This window comes from Scleropages formosus, chromosome 6, assembly GCF_900964775.1.
Source record: "Scleropages formosus chromosome 6, fSclFor1.1, whole genome shotgun sequence".
In the NCBI taxonomy this organism is placed as follows: domain Eukaryota; kingdom Metazoa; phylum Chordata; class Actinopteri; order Osteoglossiformes; family Osteoglossidae; genus Scleropages; species Scleropages formosus.
Window position 1 is genome coordinate 19,463,779 of NC_041811.1, and position 25,658 is coordinate 19,489,436.

Here is a 25,658-nt window from a genome sequence, read left to right on the forward strand (position 1 = left end):
TTGTTCTTTGAGCTACTATTAAACCTATGGTAAAACTAAAAGTGATTTAAATTAATTCATTATGGAATCACTGTTGATTTTTGCATTGTTTTGTGGGGATTCTAAAGTTGATTATCCGGTTTATTCAACATTGGTTACACTGAAGAATTTAACTTTGAACTTTTGTTATGCCATTCAAATAAATCAACACAATCAGTGCTGGCCAGCATTTTTGTACCTATATACTGCAGCTACTCATTGCTTTCTGTTGCCATGTAATTAGTATACACACCACAGCAGAGTTAATTCACAGAAAAAATTTTGGGATAGTCAATACAAAATGTAAAATAATATGTAAAATATTAATATTACACAAATACCTTCTCTGAGATGTACTTTGCTTTGGAGAAAAGCATCTGCTAAATGAATAAATGTAAATGTAAATGTAAATGTAAAACCCAACACTGCACATTAACACAAAATAATTGTAATGTGAAAACTGTGTTTTCTCTAATTTCACTTGTAAATTTAAACACACGATAAAATGTGTATTTTACAATTTATTGAAACACTTCAGTGAACAATGTAGTGTCAAATAATGGATGTTTCTTTTAATAAACTGTATGTATTACAGTACATGTCAAATGTGTAGCCTCACCTCGGCTTTTTTTACCGGAAGATTTTGCCTACCCATTTGTAGCCATATATTCTCTTGTTAGATTTTACATAATTTCATATTCACCTTATGACATAATCAGATGAGATAGGCCTTGTACATTTGCAGTCGAGTGCCCTCTGATATCCGCAAACAGGAGCGAAACCCAAAACCTCTGAATTACCAACATCAGAATCACAAAGTGGTAGACACAATGAGCAGAACATGGCTTGAATACTTATGCTGGGTCACATGGAGGAGAGAGGGTCCTCTTGAGGATCCTTTCACCCCTGTCTCTGTCATATTCCATGGCCTTGAAGTCTCAGTACAGCCCATCTTTCTGCTTTCATATATATTTTGTGTCTGTGCGTGTGTGCGGATCATTGGTTGTTTACTATAAAGCCGATGCCTGAAGAGATGTGGGCCCTGAGGATGTTTTATCTCTTGTCAAGGCTTGCTTCAATTAAATTAATGGATCCATTCAGCTCCTCTCCACCACCCCCTCCCCCCTCCCTTTTCAGCTAGAGCCATGGTGAATACATTAAAAAGATCTTATGCCTCAAGATGGTGCATCACAGTATTAGTCGGGGCACTCATTTTACCCCGGCCTCCTTTTTTCCAGTAGATCAAATAATTAATGAGATCTCCACCTCAATAGGGCACTTCATCAATATTTTGTAGCTCCTATGTAGCACTGAGGGGAAGAAAAAAAATGCTTTTTGCTCTCACAAGAGCTTTTATCTTTGCCTGTGTACTGGTTTGGAGCACAAATATAGAGTTTCCGAAAAGCTTAAAATATTGACCCATTAGAAAAATTAGTACAGCTACATAGGAAGAAACAAGAATGAAGATGTCATATTGGGAAATTGGCATTCTGGGTAATAATTTATTACGAAATAAAAGTTATTTTATATTTTTGATTTCAGTCAGAACTTGCACCTGTGAAATGCTACTACTTTATATACAATGATATGACAGCAGATATGATTGCGTGGTTGCGGTTATACCAATTCATAGGTGAACCCAGCCCTTCAGCATAATAAAAATACTTTACTATAATACTGCCTTTCTTCCTTTCACTTGTGCTGCTCTTTGCACAGTTGACTAAGTCTGCTTAAAGTACATAACTCACCACACACCTCAGCCAAACCGAAAAAAAAAAATATATATATATCACAAAATTGATACTTTGTCTGTTACTTTTTCCTTTTTTAGTGATATGTGGCTTAAAGTTGAGCAATTTTGCAGTGCTCAGTGACAAGTGAGGAAAGGTCAGGCCTGCTGGGAGGCCCAAAAATGTGGTGAAAAATTTTGCAACCTACAAGTTATCATCAAAGGTAACTCATTTGAAACTACAACTTTTTATTGAAGGCTTGTTATATGTCCGTGGAAATATAGCAGATACGGTAAATAACGCTGTACTATCCTCATGTTAGCCAAAGTACACTGGTACCTGGTGTTATGTACTTTCAAGTTGCGAATTTTCACAGGTACAAACAGTATCCAGTTTTATACATTGTCCATTGCATTACAAAATTATTTTCTAAAATTTGCTTGTTGCAGAGGAAACATTATGTTTTGTTAAGCTTTCAGCAACTCTGTAAGTGATAATGATGAAAGTTGCTCATAGTGGATGAACATCTGGTATTTTTATGTTATGATGGATCAGTCAGTTCAGTGGGAGGTTATAGAGATGACACGGTTTTATCTGAAGTAATTATAAAGAAGTTTTCACTATAATATTGTTTTAAAATTTATAAAAAAAAGAATGAAACAAAAATGTTACACTGCAATGTATGGCATTTCATTGGGGGTGTACCCTGCCTCACACCTTGTACTTCCCAAAATTGGTTGCAAACACAGTAACCCTTAAATGGAGAAGCAGTTTTTGATAATTAATCGATGGAAGTATTTTTTTATTTATTATAGTTTTGCCTGAAACTTTTACGGAACCTGAGCTGTTAAAAAATACACAGACATATCTCTTTTTCAGATTTTATTCGTTGTTGAGACACGGGGGGCGCGGTGGCGCAGTGGGTTGGACCGCAGTCCTGCTCTCCGGTGGGTCTGGGGTTCGTATCCTGCTTGGGGTGCCTTGAGACGGACTAGCGTCCCGTCCTGGGTGTGTCCCTTCCCCCTCTGGCCTTACGCCCTGTGTTACCGGGTAGGCTCCGGTTCTCCGTGACCCTGTATAGGACAAGCGGTTCTGAAAATGTGTGTGTGTGTGTGTGTGTGTGTGTGTGTGTATTCGTTGAGACATACTAAAAGTGACTTTCAACAAATTAAATTTCAACTGGACTTCTGGTCCCAGTTGTGTTCATAAGTTGAGGACCCATTAAATCTTTGTAGTTGATTTTCTTTATATTTAATTGGTCTTTCAGAGTCCTATTTCATTGATAGGCCTTTGAATTTTTTCTAATTTAAAACACTTATATCATGTTTCACACAGTAGACTGATGGGGCATGAAAAAGGAGCGAAGCCATAACAACAATGGAGAGTATGAACAAGCAACCATGTTTCCTTTTTCCAGCCCTTTGCCAATCTGTAACCAGTTAGCAGACATGGAAAGTGTTTATGTGCAGCACTGCTGAGTGAGCCTTACCCTTTCCATGAGTAAAGATCAGCAGTGGGTAGAGAAGCCAAACACAGTACTCAAGGAACTTTCCAAAAGTAATTTCTTAAGTCTTCATCCAAAAAATTAATTGTAAAAGCAAAAAAAGGATCAGGTCAAAAAGTACGCAACCAATATTACTTTAATTCAAATGAAATCTTTTAATGTTATGAACCATAAGCAACAATTATAAGTTTAATTCAACTTTTTTCAAATAAATACAGTCCACTACCAGCATAATAAAAGTAAACCATATTAAAATTGAGTAACATTAAAAAGCATCAATGCCAAAAATTAACTCTGTAAAGTACAATTTCTCCAAAAAAAAAAATTGTTTAGTAAATGTAACTTGTTGCTACCACTGGATAAGATTAACAGCCTATGGGAATGACACCTCTGTATTTCACCACAGCCCAGAAGGAACGGTTTCACAGAGACAAATTCAAAGGTGTGACATCAGGCCTACTGTATGTGTCAGTATGTGTAGGCTAACATTAGCAGGTGGACATTACCAAGACCACTTTATCAATGTAACCAGTGATTGGACTCAATGAACTTAAGAGAAAAATGTAATTTTAGAAAAAATTGTGCTTTTCATTTAATGGAAAAGACTAATGCTGTCACTGCAAAAAAACCATTATGCATCTTTCAGTGATTTAGAAATAACTGTATTGACACCTGACAGAATAAATACTTGATGTGACAGGCTGACAAGAAAATCTCACTAGAGAATTAGGATAAAACATTTACTTGAGCAGTGTTCTTGACAGTCACTTCAAATTTGCACATTAAATATGTGCATGGCAGTTTTTGCATGTATCTGACAATTCACTGAAAATCAAATTATAGCAGTGGTCCATAGCTGCGAGAAAGGAGAAACTGCCATACAAGAAATTTATTGCAGTAATTAAAATCTGTTTTCTTACACACACACACACACACACACACAAATCTCCACTCAGTTCCATCACAGAGCAAATGAGCACATTTGAAATGCAACTAAGAATCCTCTGTTGTCTTGCCATTTTTTGAATTCATAGGGAAATTTTATAAAGAAAACAAAAAAATTGATTTAACTCAAAACAAGGACAGTAAAGCAGGTATTCACCACTAACCAAGCAGGTCATCTGTCTTTTTCATTTTGGAGGACCAGGTAGAATACTAGTAGTTGTGCTTCAAGGAAATTGAATAAACTACCAGAACAGACAATACTATCCATCACAATATCTTTAAAGTAAAGTATTATCTTAGTTGTTACTGTATCATTGTGGTTAATTATTTAGCTTACACCTTTGTCCAAGGTGACTTACAAGGTTAATAAAAAAGTTACTGTATACTTGTCTACTCATTTATACAGCAGGGTATTGTTGCTGGTGTATCACGCCAGACTCACACACACCATCTGAACCACTTGTCTCATACGGGGTCACGGGGAGACAGAGCCTAACCCGGCAACACAGGGCGGAAGGCTGGAGGGGGAGAGGACACACCCAGGACAGGACGCCAGTCCATCACAAGGCACCCCAAGCGGGACTCGAAACCCAGACCCACTAGAGAGCAGGACGAGGTCCAACCCACTGCACCACCGCACCCCCTCTTCACACCAGACTCATCAAACATTTGTTAGATAAGAACCCCCTTGACATATTCGTGATCAATCTCTCAATACAAGTGCTACAATCTAACAACCTCCACTTTTCCAGGACTTTTATTTATCTTTCTTGTTGGTTTCAGGAAATTTTCCCTACATTTACAGTAGGCAGTTTTCTCTAGAGGGTGCAGTTTTGTTGTGAGTCTGGCCAGTGCTCCCTGTGTAGTGGGTCATGGGTTTAAGCCCTACTTTGGGTACCTTGAAGTGGACTGGCGTCCCATCCAGAGAGTTTCCCTTGCACCCTGTGTTGCCGGGATCAGCTCCAGCTTGCTGCTACCTCACTGGGGACAAGCAGGTGTGAATGTTAGTTGTTTTTTTTCTGCTTTTCATACTGGCAGGGTAGAACATTTTGTACAGAAATTAAACTTGTTTGTAAACAAAATAGAATTTGACTGACATTCATACATTTAAATAAAAAAGGAAGCTGCCAGGGTAAGATGTGGATCAATTTAACTCAAAACTTCTTCACTGATAACCATCATGGTTAAAGCTCTGTTCTGTTTTGTTCAAATGCTTTCCAGTGTTTCAGGGGATGCTGGATATCACATTTGCAGATGACATAATGTTGTTAAATAATAATGTATTTGGGGAAAAAAAGGAAAATCACTTAGAGGAAATTTAGTTAGCTGTAATACAGTTATAGTGAGAGCTATGGCCAAACTCCCCAGCGGCTGAGTACAATGGTTTGAGATGAGTCAGTGACAAATTTTCAAGTTTAAAAAAGAAATTACCCCCAAAAAAACATGCATTATCTTACAAAAAAATGACCACTGATTATGCTAGAAATGCTGAACCTATAAAACCACTTTAAAAAAATTAAAAATTAATAATATATTAGTATATCAATAATGGGGATATAGTTTTAAGAGAATGCATTGCATAGTCACAGACTAAATAAATAATGTTGGCGCCTGAGAATGCCCATGGTACAAGCTTTCCACAAGATTATCTGATATATTATCCCTATAAACTGAGTTGGGGGTTGGGAAAATGGAAGTTCATACAGTTAGATTGTAAAGTGCATTTGAATTTCTGCCCATCTCTAGACTTTTCTCAACACTTGGTGTTCTGATGCATATTTCCACTGCTCATGTACAGATGCAACAAAGACAAAATCAGTGAGATGTTTTGAACATATTAGCACACACATATTTATCTGAATATTCTATTGCCTCTTACCCACTCGTGTTTGTTATGTAATTATTATATCATTTTTCATTTACAGTGGCTGCTTTTGCTCATTTTCCTGGAACGGTCATTTGTTTTTTAAGCTAAAATGGTTAAAGAACTGGAAGGACAAGGTCAACTTCGTAGTGCTTTCTTGCATAAAAATGTAGGAAATGAACATATAGCAACAGGAAAGAAGTGTGCAATGCCGTGCAGACCAGCTAGAATTACGAATTGGTTTACTGATCAGTTGTGCTCAGTCCCATCGATTTGCAATTAATTCTGGTTTGTGAAACTAGGAGGACGGTGCTTGGCGCCAACCTTTGAGGCTGTTGATACTCTATACCCATAGAGAGAATGGCAAGGGATGAATATCAATAACCTGTTTTCAGCCTCAGTCTGAGAGTTAAGTAGATCACGTCCTGTGTTTGTTAGGCCTCTAAGGGGGTTACCTATATCATCCTCTTTCTGACAGCATTGTAAGGAAAGGTCACGTTTTGGATATTTATCCTTCATTCTGTGTACTATGATCACTGAAGAATCTGCCTGAGAATCTGCATCTTCCATTTAAAATCTTTTGTCAAACCTAATTCGTCACACAACAGGTAAAAGGCACTATGCAGTATGAGTGTGTAGCCCAGGTCTATATATGTGATGTCATTAAATCTGTATAATTTTTTTTTCTTTTTTTTTGCCCTGTTTAATAACTTGAAACACCTTGATTTTTCTGGGATATTCGGACCGCAGTACACAATACTGTATTTTAAAAAAAAAGACTTAAGCATTTAAAAATCGTTTCCTCCAGAGTGATACGTTAGTACACACTGGTGCATAAAATGGTCATTGAGTCTTATTTATAATTTGCAACAAACTCCTGTGGGGCAAATTACTGTAGTACATTATATTTATTCATTTAGCAGACACTTATCTCCAAAGCAACATACATCTCATAGGAAACTTTTATTCCCTGACCAGCAATTGAATCCAGGCCACGCTGGTGAGAGCGCTGAATCATAGCCACTATACCAGCAGGGATGTAGTACTTATGCTTCTGGGACAAACTTTACAGATGATAAACCCATAATGAACATGGACACATTAGTAATAGAGACATGTAATACAGCCTTATTATTATTATTATTATTAGTAGTAGTAGTAGTAGTAGTATTATTAAGCTCACACTTTTCTCCAAGGCCACTTAAAATTTTAAGATACTTAAACTGATTTCTCCATTTAAAAACCACAGAAATTTTTCGTGGAGTAATTCAGGATAAGCCCCTTGATTGCACGTGGCATGATGGCCCAGCAGGTGATACCCCTGCCTCACGGTGCCTGACCTGCACATTTTGGCATTTGAATGTTCGCCCCGTGTCCACAATCCAAAGACGTGTGCAGAACAAGGCAATGGTAAACCACTTCTGTAAATGAAAACCACATAAGTGATTGTTATAAGTCAAATTCTTTTGCACTTTGATCAAGGGTACTACCCTAAGTACCTACATGGAAAATTGTAAAGCGGGGCAGAAATTTGAGGTTCTCTACCTGATAACCAGCATAGCACAACTGTTGATTGAACTATTTACCCTAGTTCAGGATTGTACTTGTGTGCAAGTAAAATGTGCTATACATCTTAATATTTCTTTGAAAGTATGACTTCTTATCCACCTTTTAGCAATTCATTGTGAATCCTTCAAATTTTATGATTATTCCACCATCATGATGACACCGTTAAAAATAGTTTGTTGCAGAACTGTGGATCTAACTTGTACACCCATACCTGTGAAGGTAAGGAAGCTACAGTCCTATGATACTGAATAATTTATTTTGCATGTAAATGTGTATAACAAATTGTGAACTGTTAAAGTCTGAAAATAAAACTGTGCACAGCAACTTATTTGCGTTTACATTTACAGTTACATTTATTCATTTGACCCACGTATTTATGACAATACTGTTCAAACAATTTTAAACTTCTAAGGCAGTGTGTAATCAGGCAAAATTCCAAAACTGAGATTTTAGATTGGTATACAGTATTTTGACTGTTGCTTTATTTCTTATTTTATTGTATGTTATGGTATGTATTGTTTTATGTGAGTCCAGTTTTGTGCACTGGCTGTCATGGTTGTCCAAGACAAATTTCCCAGAAATGGGACAATAAAGTCTATTCTATTCTATTCTATTCTATTCTATTCTATTCCATATTCTAACATACCAGATGGTATGGCCTGAGAGGTAAACTTTGTTAACTACCAAATAAATAAATCCAGAAACAATGTTACTGTTGGATCAGGAAACTGTAATGGGTTAAACAAGACGGGTAAATGATTTGCTTCTTCTAGCTATACCACAAAGTGGGGGTGGGCAGAGGCCAAGGGGGGTCTAACCACAGACGTCTTTCCATCACAGACTGCTGGCTTTTTACTGTAACGGTGATCTTGTTATGGAACAAGAATGTAAGCTCTGGGTGGCATCTCAGCCACTAAAGAGATACCACAGAGGTGGCAGATATTTCCCGCAGGGCTTGGGGAGGGGAGGGTTGGAAGTGAATACGTTGGCTCCAGCTTGGAAAGGACAGGCTATCTGTCACACACGCCGCTGCTACACGTGCCGTCTGACAGAGTCTCCAACAATGCAGTTAAGCCCACTGGTATATGTGCTATTCTTAGCGGGAAAGATTAAAGACAGCAGAAAGAGACTTTCTTTTCTCCATAGAGACGTGTTTCACTCTTGAGCCAAGAGTAATACTGTGTAGGAGAGCTCATACTATCACTAACCACGGCCGCAAACATGCAATTGAAAGCATGAAAATGTGACTGGCCATTTCTGTTCTGAAAACAGATAACATTATGCATGTTACAGATAACACTATTATTAACTGTTATTACAATGGTGGATACGCAACTTTACAACCCTTTACCCATTTATACAGCAGGGTATTGTTACTGTATCAATTCAGGAAAGTACCTTGATCAAGGGCATTACAGCAGGAGTGGGATTTGAACTGGGAATCTTACAAGCGCAAGGTTGCAGCCAGGACCCTAAATATTGCACAATGCAACTCACTGTTAAGCTTTCACTGAGTCTTTGACTCTCACTTAAGGTAGTACTTACAATTTGATGTACATTTTCCTACATACTAAAATAATTTTTAATATAGAAAGAAGATGTGGAATTAATTACAGACTTATTAATAAATTGGCTATACATACAGCAGGAGTTCATACATGCATGCAGATGACTGTGAACTTAGAGTGGGAAGTGTAATGTCAGACACTAAAACAGCATTTTTATCCCACAAAAGTACACAAGGCTCTAACCTCCAACCTGCAGCAGTGCCTAAATACTTACATGTATCACTGACTCCCATATCAATGAGATGAGAGATTCCAGGGAATACAGAAAGAAATGAGCAGCCCTGTTGTTAATATGTTTGGATCAACAGTTTATGTCTAATAATTTTTAATAACAATTTCTTTAATAACTGAAAAGCATTTATTCAGCAACTTGTCTCATGTATACTAGTTCATATGGGGGTATGTGACAAATTGACTGTACTCATTACTCACGTGTCTGGATCCAAATCTCTCTTTCGGTTTATGTAATGCGCTTTTAGTATTGTTCTCTGAGACGTACGTCCCTTTCAAGAAAAGTGTCTGTTAAATGAAAGAATGTAAATAGTTCTGTTGCCCGTTGTGCTTGCTACAGATCTGTCTCCTCCCACTTGAATAATTTCCATACATACTATTAAATAGCCTCAGTCCAGTAACTGCTACAGCATGTGGCACAAATTTACATTACATTTACACTTACAATTATTCATTTAACAGACACTTTTCCTGAAAGCGACGTACCTCTCATAGAAAATACAATGTGAACATTACATTAGGAGAAAAAGAGACATAGGTGCAGACGCGCGATTCTTAAGTAATGTATAAACCAATGTTCATCACACAAGTAGTTGCATAAAACTCAGATGTCATACAAAAATGTTCTGCACACTGCTCATTTCAATTTAAAAACCTACCTCCATGTTAATCGACTGAAAACATAAAAAGAACTAAGTCCATGCTTGTAACAAATAAGATGAAGACAACAATGTCAGCAGTTCAGCCCCCCACCCAAATCAATGTCACAAAACAATCAGTGCTTTGAATGGGAAAATTAATTTAGTACATTTTCTTGAACAGACACTGAAAATAATTCTGGGAGAAAATTGCTACAGTACAGCAAGGCAATACTATGTTTTCTGTATAACTCTCAAATAATTACTTGGGATCAAAAGGCAGGTTCAAGAGACAGCTGCACAGCTACCTATTTGGATAGTCAATGGGGCAAAATTATATACCTGTATTGCAAATCTGTCATCTGTATCTAGAAGCCTTTGATGAAAATTACTTCATTGTGTGAGACTCTCCCTCATGATGGCATTGTATGTGCTTTCAAGAAGTACGGGACACACAAAAGTAAGCAAAGGGAAAGTGAGTTTTTTTTTTATCATTTTGTGAAACACAGCCAAATGCAATCTAAAGTGAAATGTAGTCAAAATAAAATGCATCTCTCCTGTGGTATGTTATGCTATACTACTGTGGCCTTCAATTAAAAAAAAAAAAACAAGGTGAGAAAAGTGATATCAGTTAGAAATTGGGAAATCTTGTGCTGAACATAGAAAACACTTGTCATATTCACGTGGAGATTTTTTAATTTGCCAAATGCTCCTTTTCAAAAATGATGTAAACAACTTTGCAAAGATGCCAGTCTATTTGCACAGCACTTCTTAATGCCAATAAACATGACATTGTGCGTGCCCTATTTGAATATTCATTCAACCCCATGAACTGTGTACTTAAAATTTACATACTGTTCATATGGTAAATTGAGTGACACGCTGATGGAGCGTAGCATAATGGTTTTTAAAGCAACGGATTTCACATGTCCGTAAACAGAAGTGGTGTGTAAATAGTGTAATCTGTCTAAAGGATGTCTCAACCTTTGAAGATTTCATCACCTCTTTAATTGAGTTATTATTCCTGTGCCTTAGCGTATTTGAACCTCACCTCTGGGAGTAATTGTGTGCACCGTGTCAAGCACTGGTGCTTCTTAAGTGGCCAGAAGAAAGACAGGATGCAAGTGGCAGCCCCCACAGAGAGACTCTTTCTATTTCATTGTGTTCAGTGTGTTCTAAGTCATCCTTTCCATCGTGTGATGGAAAAGGCAAGGTCTGTTTTCATAGAGTAAAGCTAAATAAAAGTTTTTTTGTGTGTGTGTGTGTGTGTGTGTGTGTAATGGCAACATTTTGAACCTCAGGGTTTAACTAGATTATTACCTGACTCAAGCATTACATTAGTTTCCTTTCAGTAATTACGGTCATAAACCAAGAATTGTGTTCTAATCTACATTACCTAACATGAATAGAAAACACAAATCAAAATGCCAACTCATTTTGTATTAAGAAATCAAAATTTAAAAAAAATGTGCAGATATCAGATATTATTTTCACAGCCTCACTGATGTTTGGCGTTGCAATTAAAAAGTGGAATAATAGCAAGTCCCCACTGGTGTACAAATACTTTTTTGAGTCTATGTATTGAATTATTATTAGACACGTACCACACATTTTTAATTTCCAATCAAAGGCTGAGCAGCTAAAATGAAATGTAAGTCATATTCAACCCCCTCAATTAAACACTCTGGCTGGCAGACCACCAGCTGTGGGGTGAGAGGGCATTTTAGTCTCCATGCCAACCAATATGTAGATGCTTGTCCTCAAGTTGTTGCTGAATGTCTCCTTAAGGTAAAATACGCAATGAGACTCATGACTGCATGCCAAGATGAGACCACAGAGTTGACCCTGCAACCCTATTGCTTTCAGTAACCTGAAGGTCCTTGTTCATCTATTAGGTTTGTCCTTCTTCAAGTCGTTGTGGCATTTCTGCCAAGTTCCACATAAAAAGCCAGCTAAACAGAAATTGTGTATGCAAGTTTTTTGAAAAATCAGACTCAATCTTCTTTTTGCTGGAAAAAGTGAAGATGTTTTCACTTTAGTTACAGAACAAATGCCCATTTTCTGCGTAATCTTGGTGTAAAATATTATCCCCATTGCCATGGCAGCACAGATTGCTCTATCTAAAGCTGTAGATAGTCTATTGTGTTTACCTCTTTTCAAGTGACTCATTAGAAATCACATAGCGATAAGACTCACTGTTCCTACCAACAGTGACAAATAGAAGATATTAAGTAACTATTGTGAACCGTGTATAACTCTCAGTCTATCCACACCGCATCAACAAAACTTTGTCTTTTAAACTACATGTAAAGGTAGGCTACAACACAAAAAACAAGCACTAAATTCTTACTGAGGTATTTTTATTGAATTCATGGCTTTTCAAACATGCGCAAAGTTTTACTCATAATTTCATTTGGATATTTCTGTGCAATGCCTGTAGTATAGGACAGCTGTAATGTCCTTCTAGAACCAAAGATGTTATTATCAGTCATGATTTTAACTATCAGTTGTCAAACTTACATTATTAGGGATGATTTGGCCTGCTTTGGGACTCTGGTTTGCAGCACAGAGCTGATTGTCAAGGATGGCTGGCTGATGTAAATTACATGGTCAGTTCAGTCTAAAAAGTGTCAACAAAACGTTTTTGACTTCATTAGTTCTTTCTCATGCATACATTCTGACTTCACAGTAATAAATAGTATACACACACTATACATCAACCGTTTACAGAGGCCAAGGCTTCAGCTATGTCATTGCTGCCAGATTCATAAATCTCAGCAAACTTAAACTGGGGCAACAGGTAAAGTACTTCTACTGTAACAAGTTATTATTTTCATTCTCTTACTTACTACTGATAGTGGTTTTTTTCTAATGCAGGGCCATGGCAGTCCGACACCTGTCTTGGAAGCACTGGCTGTCTTGCTCCGTAAGGTAGGGAGAGTTTACCCTACACTGGATCCGCTATTATTGTTCCATTTAATTTAGGGAGCAGCATCACAGGCAGTATGAATTTTGCATATTCATATTATCACTGATAATTTTACAGCTATCAGTAGAATTTCGCAAAGACATAGTCTGGCTTATAAAATATGCAGTATCACAGACCCATTTGACAGTTAAACGATATAATGAGAATAATTAACACTAATTTCATCCCGTAATGAGGCTGTCAAAAATCTAAAGTCAAAACAAGATTGTAGAGCGGGAAAGGGTGCCTAAACAGATGACTAATCCTCATATTCCAGAAAAAATGGCATTTCTATGAAAAATACATAAAGTGCATAAATATACATACATACACATATACATAAACAAATATAAGTTATACATGGTGTATTTCATTTGAGGGGGATCTAGTGGTTGCCCTTCTGTGACAATTCTATTATTATTTCACATTTAAATGTAAAATATAAATCAAATGCTACAAAGCAATTCAATGAATTAGCATATCAAAAGTCCCCTACTTTCTTCATTAAGCCAAGAGGTACACTTGTTTTGACAAGCATGGTTTATTTCACAAATATTCTTTTTAGACATTTAAAAACCCAATATTTTGGCCCCGAATCCATTTATATCAGGGGAAACCTCTGCTTGCCATCTTAACGACGGGTGGTATAAGACTGCCCTCTACTGAACCAGTGACCAGCTGTGTATTTTTCACTGAAATTAACCCCTATGGACAATACAGAAAACAGTCATGGTTTACATGTTAGGATGAACTCCCTTTTGTTATCTGCTATCAGAAAATTAAACATGTATTACTCATACATGAAGGATTAGGGAACAGCATACAAACATAAACAAGTGCATATTCCTGTTTTTATTAGTCTGGTTAAAAAAATTATGAATACAATGACATATTTAACAATGAAGTAGTATCAATAAAAGACTAGTGCAGACCGTGGAAATTACGACAAGTAAGAGATTGAAAACACTTTGTGATATGGCAGAATGTAGAAATATATTACTTTCACTGAAGTCACCGACACCTCAGACATTCTGCCAAATGGTAAACAATTAGTAAAAGCGCACACACACACACACACACACACACACACACACACACACACACACACACACACACACACACACACACACACACACACACACACACACACACACACACACACACACACACACACACACACACACACACACACACACACATTTTCAGAACTGCTTGTCCCATACGGGGTCACGGGGAACCGGAGCCTACCCGGTAACACAGGGCGTAAGGCCGGAGGGGGAGGGGACACACCCAGGACAGGACGCCAGTCCGCCGCAAGGCACCCCAAGCGGGACTCGAACCGCAGACCCACTGAAGAGCAGGACCTGGTCCAACCCACTGCGCCACCGCACCCCCGCTTAGTAAAAGCATACAAATTGTTTTCAGTAATACAATGTAAAACGGCTAAATTGCATAAAATGCTAAGAGATGGCTAACAAAATACAGCATAATTATGCGGAACATTTTATGCAAGGAGAATTTTTAAATGTTTGTCATCCTCAGGTGCTGATCGCATGTGAACATCTGGATGATACAGAAGAAAACAGATTAAAATGTGAAAGTTTATTATATGGAACGGTTAAAAGCCTTAATAGTAAAAGGGATTTAAATTATTGCAAAACAATCAGATCTGGTAATCCTGCATACAAAATAATTTGTTTTTTTTCCATTTTGCAGCTGGAGCAAATCTGAACAACAAAGACAACTATGTATGTTGACAGCAATGTTTCAGTAATAAATCCACACTAATTTGGCAAAACAGTTGTCTTTGTCCAAAACTTTCAAACACTCTAGATCTTTGTGTTAAGTGTTTATTATATTTTACTGATTTGTTTTCATGAAGCAAGGTAATTTATAGTCTTTGTTATTCTGTGAGAGGTGAACATAATATGACTGGCTTTTCACACTTAAGGTGGGGAGTTTAAATCTTAGCAGGAAAACTGTATTCCCTAAACCTAATGCTCATATTTATGAATGTATCAATATTTTTATGTTTAAGGTTTGGAAAATGTATTTGGTCAACATGCAAAATGTTTATTATAGCTACAAAACACTCCAGTAATGTCTTAGATTGTTTTCCCCTTCTCTATCCAAGCAAAAAACAGATAATAATTCCCTGAATGTAATGGCACCCATCTCATAATGCCTCTCCCTCTCGAGCATGTTCAAATTAATCATCTTTTCCCTGATTTAACGCAGCAGAACATAACAACCAAAATGTCCCAAGGTCTTGCACCTATCCACATGACAAATATCATATATGTCCCTACTGGGTGAAATCCAGCTTCATTCTACTGAAACATAATTGATTTTTTTCCTTATCTTTAATTAAAAGAACCGCTTTGAGTCATCTTTGAAAAGACTATTCCGGGTAACCCAGCACAAAACATGTTTCTTCAAATTACATATGGTATCTTGTACAGTTTAATCAACTCTGGGAGCAGTCTCTTATCTGGTAAATAAAGATGTAATATGCATCTTTCTTATCAGAAGCATGTCCTTGAGCTTTAAATTGTGTAAATTTGCATTACAGCTGGATTCAACACATTCTGTCATAGGTTCACTTTTCAAAAAACATATGCCATCATTGACAATATGCCATCATGGACATTTGTATGTATCATCATAAATGTCCTGAATATATTGTTCTGAGCATATTGATGTACGGAACGAAACAGCTTAAAGTGCAGCATGCAAAGAGTAAAGTGTAGTGTGGGGCAGCATGGTGGCACAGTAAGTAGTGTTGCTGTCTCACAGTGCTTGGATGGTGTGACAGGATGTGGGTTCGATCTGAGCTCAGTCTGTGTGCGTTTCCTCCCGAGATCATTGAGGGTCACAAATGCTATAAGAACATCCACCCGTTTGAAAAGATCCCAGGATTCTTTGAAAGGAACATGACCAATTGCAGATACGCTTCTCGAAAGGTCGTCTGTAAGGCAAATTTCAAAGGCCCCTGATTATAGTGAGCCAGTTTTGCATTATTAGTGAAAATAAAATTAGCTGTGGGTGGTCTGTGTAGTGTGAAGCTTCAGGGTGAAGGCAATGCCGCTGTGAATAGTGTGACTTGATTGTATTCACCAGGTAGACCTTATAATATTTTACATTCATGGTCTGAAAGACAGTCCAGGAAAAAGCTTTCTATCTCAGTTGGGTTCAATATGCTGTCAACATATGACAGCTTTGCCACTCGTGCATAATCATGAGCTTTATTAGTTTCTCATTTCACTGTGCACCTTTAGAAATCACATTGGAGCAAATAAGACTTCTTAAGGTCACTATAGCTCTGGTGAGTATAGGTTTCAAAGCAATGTTCAGGTTAATCTTCATCCCTACCTTCTAATCCTTACACGACTGATTAAACTGACCTTAATTTCTTCCCTTCACCTGAAAGGAACAAGAAAACAGGAGAAACATGTAATATGAATCATAGACTGGAGCCTAAATCTCGCACCTCATGCGGGATACCTAGTGCTCGTAATTACAATCAGACAAACAACTTCCCTGTCAAAAATGGTGTTCTGTCACAAGCAAATTACTCTGTCTCAGATTAATTACCACTGATTTGTTTTTTGTTTTCTGTAGTCCAGAAAATGGTTTAAAAATAAGGACAATTAATGGTGCATGGCTCAGTGGGTAGCATTACTCTCTCTTAGTGCATGGAGCTGATGGGGCACGGGTTAAGAGTGCATGGACATTGAGCTCAGCCTTTGTGGAGTTTGATTGTTCTCCTTGTGTCTGTGTAGATTTCCTACAGATGCTCTTGGTTTCTCCCACTATCCAATGGCATGAAGTTCAGGTGAATCTAAATGGGCTATAGAGTGTGTATGTGCAGCTACTCTGTGCTGGAGAAGTGCCTTGTCCTGGGTGTATCCCCCAAGCCTTGAACCCAGTGATTCCATTCTGGACTGCTTAAAAAAATGTGAATGAGGACAATTAATATTGTTACAGAGTTTGAATGTTGTCCCTAAAATACAATGGTAAACCACTTCTAAACCCTCCTTAACCAAGAAAACTACGCGAATGGCTGCAAGGTTGCACCTGTTTTCATTACCTGTAAGAAAATATTGATTTCCATTTGTCATGCCCACCAGTCACAGAACAAAAGATCATTGGGAACAGGTGTGAGGGGTTGCTCAATGAATTAATGCGGGCTACTCTGAAGAATGGTGTTTGCTTGCCACCTAACCAAAATACTTAAACAACAATGTAAAATAATATCAAAAAACACCAAGTAAAAGTTTTATTTAGCAGACATTTTTCTCCAAAGCAACTTCCAATGAGCTCTATATAGTATTATCAGCCCATACACATTTTATTCACTAAGGTGACTTACACTGCTAGGTACACTAGGTCATTTATCTATATATCAGTGGAACAAACTCACACACTGTGGGAGAACCTGAGTAGTATGCCTTCAGGAAGAAACCCATGCAGACACAGAAAGAACACACAAACTCCACACAGACCAAGCAGGGATTGAACCCACATGCTGTTGCACCATCCAGACACTGTAAGACAGCAGCACTACTCGCTGTGCTACCCTTAACTTTATGCACAAAAAGTGAAATTGCAGAAAGGAAAGAACAAATTATAGTTATGACTGGTTCAATTCTCTTGTGTTGCAGCAGGTGGTGCATGATAGAAGAGACAGAAAGAGAAAGAGAAATCCATAATGTCAGTTTTCATTGTGTTTTCAATGACAGGAATCCAGATAAAACTGTCTGTTTAATATTTTGTTTTCACAACTAACAACTAAATGTTATGCTCCTGACAGGCATGAAGGTTCCCGCAATTCTCATGTAAGAATCCTAGATTCATGCTTAACTCTCAATTTTTAAACAATTCATATTTTTTCATGTACAGTATCAACCAAAAGTGTGAGTATTCTTGCTAGATAGTTAACGTTTACAATTTTGAGTGGTAAACCAGCTAACATGTCTTCTCAGCCATTCTGCAGCAGTTCCCAGAGGTATAGAATGCTTCTGGGTTACTTTGCTTTCAGTATCTGTCCAGTTTTTCCCATATACATATTTCCTAGGTGAACTCACACTTTTCACTCATACTGTAGACAACACAAAACATGTGTGCTTAACAGGATTTTAAGGGTTCTTTTTTACAGGGACTGATTTTTGAAGGTTGTGTGAGGACAGCTTTAATTGTTCACCCAGTAATATGCTAGAGCTGATGTGAGGGTCTAATGATATGGTGACATGGGTAACAATTCAGCCTTAAGGTCCTGTGTAGCTCAACCATAATCTACTGTCTCAGGCTGACAATGAAAGCTGATACTAAGTGAATATAGATATGTAGAAGCCTGGTAAAATCAGCAGTAACATCTACATTTAGCACACAACAACATAAATTTACAGCATCATCTGGTTCAGGCTTGAGAGAAAATGCAGGGTTGTAATACACCCATCTCTCAAAAAATGGGGTTAATTTGTTCAGTAAAATCACAGTTATTTGAATTCCCCTTAGGAGGGGGCAGCTGCATTATCATTATGATTTACTAAATGAAAAATGTCACCAAAAATTAATTAAAACATCAAAGGTATTTTTATGTATAACACCAACATATTATATTTTTTCTGTTTTGTTACAAAAAATAATTCATAGCTGGTCTGCTAACAAATTATTTTATTCATTTTTAGTAACCACTTTCCCAAAGCAGGGTTGCTGTGGTCTTGATTTCTATAATATTTTTAACATGATTTGAACACCAGTTCAACCTTGAACTAGCAAAGAAGAAAAACAGTGTTTCTCGTCTATTAATTTTAATTATGTCTTCTTCTGTTTTGAAGAAAGCTGCTACTTTAACCTATTCGTGGACAGCTTTTTTTTAGTTCTTTTGTTTTTCACTTTGAAGAAGTGCTTCATCTTTCAGTGTTTTCTGTTTTTGTAAACTGAAAACGCATCACTACTGAAAGACTTCTTTTCTGCAGCAAGTGTGGAGCATAGCATAAGTTTTCTCTGGATTTTAAATGCACTTTTACTTTCACTTTTTCATTTCAAACAGAGATCTAGGGTATGCAATATCAGCAGCCATCTGAGGAGTGTGGTGTTAGCGAAATAAAAAGTATTATACACTCACAAGAGGAAGCATCGAAAGTGTTGTATGCTTTTATTTGTGCAAAAGACTAGGATTGTATCTTTCTTCTGTATCTGAAATTTATACAGATTTCTCATGGACAGTGGTGCTTTCAAGTTTATGCGCCCTTTAGAATTTTCTCTGTCCCTGCGTAAATTGTGACCTTAAACGTGATCAGAAGTCCTAAAACTATAGAAAGTGAACTGAATTAAACAAATGAGACAAAAACATTATAGTTGTCATCTATTTACTGAGGAAAATTATCCAATTTCATACATCTGTGTGGCACAATTATGTCAGCCTTTGCTTTTTATAATTGGTTTAACCCCCCCTTGTGCAGTAATAACTCCAGATAAATGTTTCCGGTAACTGTTGATCAGTCCTGCACATCAGCTTGGAGGAATTTCAGCCCATTTCTTCTTAAATAACAGTTTCGGCTCAAGGATGTTGGTGGGCTCCCTCACATGAACTGCCTGCTTCAGGTCCTTCCACAACATTTCTATGGGATTAAGGCCAGGACTTCGACACGACCATTCCAAAACATTAACTTTTTTCAGTTTTAACTATTCTCTGGTAAAACGACTTGTGTGCTTAGGGTTATTGTCTTGCTGCATGACCCACTTTTTCTTGAGTTTCAGTTCACGGACGGATACTCTGACATTTTTCCATAAAACCGTTAGTACAATTTAGAATTCATAGCTCCTTCAGTAATGTCAAGCCATCCTGGTCCAGAGGCAGCAAAGCAGGCGAAAGACAAATAAACAAATAGTTAGTTAGCTATATACTAAATTACTACATTATCCCTGCAGTTAACCCCAACCAAAAGTCAAGGGAAAAAAAAAGATCTCTGGGGGTCCAAGCAGCAATGGCTGCCCACCACTCCTGGCCTTTCTACAATAAACAAGACTTTTAAGCCAATTTACAACTAACAATAATTTAATTCAATTTGATTCAATTTATTTTTATTGAGCACTCTTCTCACGCAGTGTCACAGTAATAACATTGTAGATGGGTCCTCACTTAATGTCCCAGTTCACGTAGGAACGTCTCGTCCATCATGGCAGGCGGTCATCAGCTTCATTCAGCATGGGGTGCTGGTATCACGGCCAGGCAGCCTCCTCAGGTCTTATTATAGGGAACAATGCTCAACAAGAAAGAAATTGTTAGTAAATGATGACTTGATGAGATCTGAGAAGTTAATACAGAAGGAAAAAAGCACAGCCAATAAGAATTACACTGATTACTGATATGCTAGAGTGAACAGTACGTCTTCAGCCAGGATTTAAAGGCTGAGACAGATGGGGCATTCCTGACACTAACTGCCAGACTATTTCAGAGTTTAGGCACTTTCTCTAGAAATAGAGAAAATTCTGAAAAGTTCACAAACTTTCAACCACCACTGTAGGTTGCTATACCTTTTTAGACTTTTCATATTCCTTCATTGTTTACATGCATTTTCAATAGATTTTTTATTATATAGTTTATTTCCTATGCCCTCACATAGGGAGATGATTGTGCCTTGTCATGGAGTTATATCAAGTTTCAACCAAACCTTTGTATGACCAGTCACAGAAAACCGTATGTAAGCACATTTTGCACAGTTTTGCACTTGCAGAGTGCAGCGTTACCTCATGTTTTGCATTTGGTCAAGCGGTTACTGTGTGGGGAGGCAGGAGGCGGTACTCACAGAGACATGGAGGAATAGCTCACGTGGGAAAGCGAAGGAACAGCTCAAGCTGCTTGGGGAGTGCTTTTGGAGCCAAAAAGTTCCCTTGTGGGTATTTTAAAATTATATGTATTTAGTGGGGGGGCGCGGTGGGTTGGACCGGGTCCTGCTCTCCAGTGGGTCTGGGGTTCGAGTCACGTTTGGGGTGCCTTGTGACGGACTGGCGTCCCGTCCTGGGTGTGTCCCCTCCCCCTCCGGCCTTACTCCCTGTGTTGCTGGGTAGGCTCCGGTTCCCCGCAACCCCATATGGGACAAGCAGTTCAGAAAATATATTTAGTGGTGGGGGGTGCAGTGGCACAGTGGGTTGGACCAGTTCCTGCTTTCTGGTGGGTCTGGGGTTCAAGTCCTGCTTGGGGTGCCTTGTGACAGACTGGCATCCTGTCCTGGGTGTGTCCCCTGGCCCTATGCCCTGTGTTGCCAGGTTAGGTTCTGGCTCCCTGCAACCCCAAATGGGACAAGTGGTTAGGAAAGTGTGTGTGTGTGTGTGTGTATTTAGTGGCAAAGTATTAAAAATGAAGAAAAATACAAAATAATAACAGTAAAAATGTGGAGTTTATGCAGCTTGTAATTTTTTTTCTTCTAGAATGATTACAACAAACAAGCTTTCGGAATCAGGGAATTTCTGTGGTGCAGGACTCGGAGAGCGACACCGATGAAAACCTGTACATGAGGAGATGAAAACAAATGGGATTGAATAAGTTTGTGTGTAGTTCCACATACTGTTTATTTTTCACATTTTAACATTTGCTATGTTTTGTTGCTTAAAATGATAAAATGTTACATCATCTGTAGTTTATAAGAATTTCAAGTAATATTTTATATCAGGTAGCATGAATCTGGTCATATTTAGGTGCTCTTGATTTTTGCTGTTTACTTTCCTGAAGAATATCTGTGGACAACACTCCAGTTGTACAATTTACACATCAAATATGTTTCAATGAGATTGCCCGGGGGCATGGTGGCGCAGGGGACTTGGCCTGGTCCTGCTCTCTGGTGGGTCTGAGGTTCAAGTCCTGCTTAGAGTGCCTTGTGATGGACTGGTGTCCCATCCGGGGTGTGTACCTTCCCCCTCCAGCCCCACGCCCTGTGTTGCCGGGTTAGGCTCCAGCTTGCCTCAACCGCACTTGGGACAAGCAGCTTCTGTGTGTGTGTGTGAGATTGTCCTGTTTTTAAGGCAGTTCCCCTCTGATGCAATTATTATTTCCCCGAAGGCTAAACAAAAGACGTTGCACAAAAGGTAAAACAGGCCTTGTGGTGAAAAAGACAAAACCTGTTTAATTGTTGAAGCTTATAGGTGTGTTTGTAACATATCTTATAGTGTCTGTTATTATTTTAAATCTATAGATAAATGTCAGGGACACAACAACTGATTCAAGGTGTGTATACTTTGTCATCTTTTATTTTACTGTTTTCTTTACAGGGTTTGCACAGAGCCCTGAAAGTTTGATAAATGCTTGATTTTAATAGGGGTGATTTCAAGGTTTGAAATGTGCTTGAGTTTTGAATATGTCCTTGAAAATGTTTGATTTTTTTACAGAACGTCAAGTGTAATTAAGAATGTAACTAAAACCGCCAGCCAGTCCTTATGTTTTATTTTGTTTTGTTTAATTTCCTGAGGCAGCATTCTCTGTTGCGGCGCATCTGAAAAAAAAAAGCACGTCAAGCGTCATTCGATTGATTGGCCCCTCTATTCGCCTAGCACACCTCCATCTCCCTTAACATGTCTCACTGTCGTTTTAAAGATAACTGGCTGGAAGATGGTAAACACAAACTGTGGTTTTTCTGCTATACTGTAGAGCTCTATTGTAGTTAAGTTACCCTAGTAGTATGTGTGTCACAGAGAAGAACATTCAGATTCAGAGCATTAGTGCTTTCAAAGTTAAGATATGCGGTTAATTAATGTTAATTGGGTTCACTGCTTCGAGCTTTTCTACATAGTTCTCTTTACTGCCATTTGGTGGTTAAATGATGAAGTAGGCATGCAAAGTAGAGTCCAGTTGCAGTAGCAAGGGACCATGCCTTGTAATGCAGAAAAAATAAATGTTTAATTAATACATACATGCAAAAAAAAGAATTATTAATTCATATGCCTAAATGAATTACTTTGAGCTGATGGAGGAGATAGGAGAAGTTAAAGCAAAGAAAAAGAGGATGTGATAGGAAAGAACAACATCAACTTTTTCTCTGTTACAGAAGCCTTTAATGCAATACGTGCGCATGGGTGAGCCTCCTGGGAGAGTCACACCGAGGGCAGGCAGAATACAGATACTTATACACCACGTGGTAGGGTTAATAACGGCTGTTAGTTCAGTCTTTATGACTTTAGTCTTTTATGACTTCTTCCTTTGTGTGTGTTCCTCCTGTGGGGGTGTGGGGACTAGTTCCTTCTTTCCCACGTGGTGTTGCTATCTTGTCTTTACGCAGCAGCAGACCAGGTGCAGTTGTAATGTGTCCTTGCAGACGTAGTCTTACCACTCGCACCACACATTTCTGCAGCAATCACAAACCCTAATTCATAGTTCAAAGGTGAACAAAGGTCCTTATAAAAAGTAAAGGAACAATAGATACAATTTTCTCTCACAAGGATAACCAAGGATATTCAGGTTCTCTACACCTCTGTTGATCATAGTGTAGAGAAGGCAGAGAAACTTGAAAAACTCAGTTAATTTCAAAATCAAATGGACTTTGAAGAGCTGCAAAAGAAAAAGAGAAGGCTCTAGAAAGTGTGGAGTGTCAAATAGATGAGAAGTTAAAGAAGTTGAAAGTGCTTCCATGAACTGTAGTCTAGGGTTGGACCAACTTTCAGGATTGTTTTAGGTTTGAGCAGTCAAATGTGCATTCTTTTTTCTCTGTTCCTGTTAATTTGTTTTAAAAATACAGTATTTACAATAACATTACGAAGTGGTGTTTTGTTGTCTTGTTTAGTATTATAAGGAAAATGTCATGGCGACGGGATTCAGGATGGTGACGGACTCAAGTGCAGATTAAGTTTTCCTTTTATTTGGAAAACCGGGAGCAGAAAAGAGAATGGTCGAGGGACAGGCAAAGGTCAGACGATCGGCGGATGTTGTTGAGAGGACGAGATAGGAATCGAAGTCAAGATGAGAACAGGCAAAAGGTCAGTAATTCGGAGTGAGTTGGAGTAAACACGGGTTGGCAAGGAAGCAGCCGTTACTCAAAACTGAGGTTCCGCATTACCTTTTATCTAGTATCCCATCAGGGAGCAGAAGGTGTTGCCGATGTGCTGGCAGATGGGGTCGTGACAGTACCCCCCCCGATGGGTGGCTCTGGACGCCCTAGGCCTGGAAGGAGGACTCTCCCGGCACCAAGGGGCCAGCCACTCTGGATGATCCCTGTGGAAAGCAGTTCTGGGTCCAAGAGGTCAGGAGCACCTAGCCAGGACCGTTCCTCCGGACCGTAACCCTCCCAATCGATGAGGTATTGTAACTGTCCCCGTCGTCGGCAGGAGTCGAGTAACGACCAGACGGTGTATGTTCGATTTCCATTGATTGGCACCGGAAAGGGCTGGGACGTCGCGATGGCTGGCTGGTGGAGCGAGACCCCGCAGGGCTTCAAAAGGGACACATGAAAGGTGGGGTGCACCCTAAGGTCCAGAGGTAACTGCAGAGGATACGTGACCCAAGTCACCCTTCGTGAGACCTTAAACGGGCCTATGTAACAGGGCCTGAGATTCGGGGAAGGCACCTTTAACTGGAGATCCCGCATCGAGAGCCACACTCGTTGCCCAGGCATGAACGAGAGGGTGTATCTGTGGCGGTCGGCCTGCTGTTTGTACCTCTCCGAGCTCTTGTGCGGGTGGTTCTGGACTCCCCGCCACACATTCCTGCACTCCCGATGCCAGTCCTCCATCACAGGGACCTGGCTCGGAGGAGTTTCCCAAGGAAACAGGGCCAATTGATATCCTAGGACACGCTGGAAGGGAGAGAGCCCTGTGGTGGAATGAGGAGCTGCATTGTGTGCATACTCTGCCCAAGGTAGGTACCTGGCCCACTGATGTTGTCGCTGGGTACAATATGAATGGAGGTAACTGGAGATGTCTTGTTGTAGCCGCTCTACGTGGCTGTTGGCCTGCAGGTGGTATCTGAATGTCAGGCTTACCTTGACTCCTAGGCGATACCACAAGGCCTTCCACAGTCTGGAGGTGAACTGGGGTCCCCGATCCGAGACAATGTCCTCCAGGAGCCCGTAGAGCCGAAAAACTTGGTGGAAGAGGGCTTCTGCTGTCTCTAAGGTGGACGGGAGCTTGAGCAGCAGGATCAGCTGACAAGCCTTGGAGAAGCGATACACCACCATCAGCACCACTGTCTTACCCTCCGAAGCGGGAAGGTCAACCAGGAAATCCACCGCGATGTGGGTCCAAGGTTGGGACAGCACAGGAAGCGGTTCCAGGAGGCCGGTGGGCTTTTCCGACAGAGTCCGGGCTTGGCCACAGGTGACACACGCCTGCACGTAGTCCCAGACATCGTCTGCCAAGGAGAGCCACTAGAACCATCCCTGCAGGAGAGAAAAAGTGCGCCGGATGCCCGGCTTCGGGGGCTTCATGGGCCCACTGCAACAAGGGGGTCCTCAGGTGGCTGGGCACATATTCCTTCCCTGTAGGTTTTCCTGGAGGCTTGGTGTCCATGGCCTGCGCAATCTGCAGTTCCTGAAGGAGCTGCCACTGGACAGGATCCACGACACACCCCTTGGGTAGGATTCCCTCTGGTTGGTCTCACGTGGGCTCGAGGTCATGAATCCTAGACAAAGCAT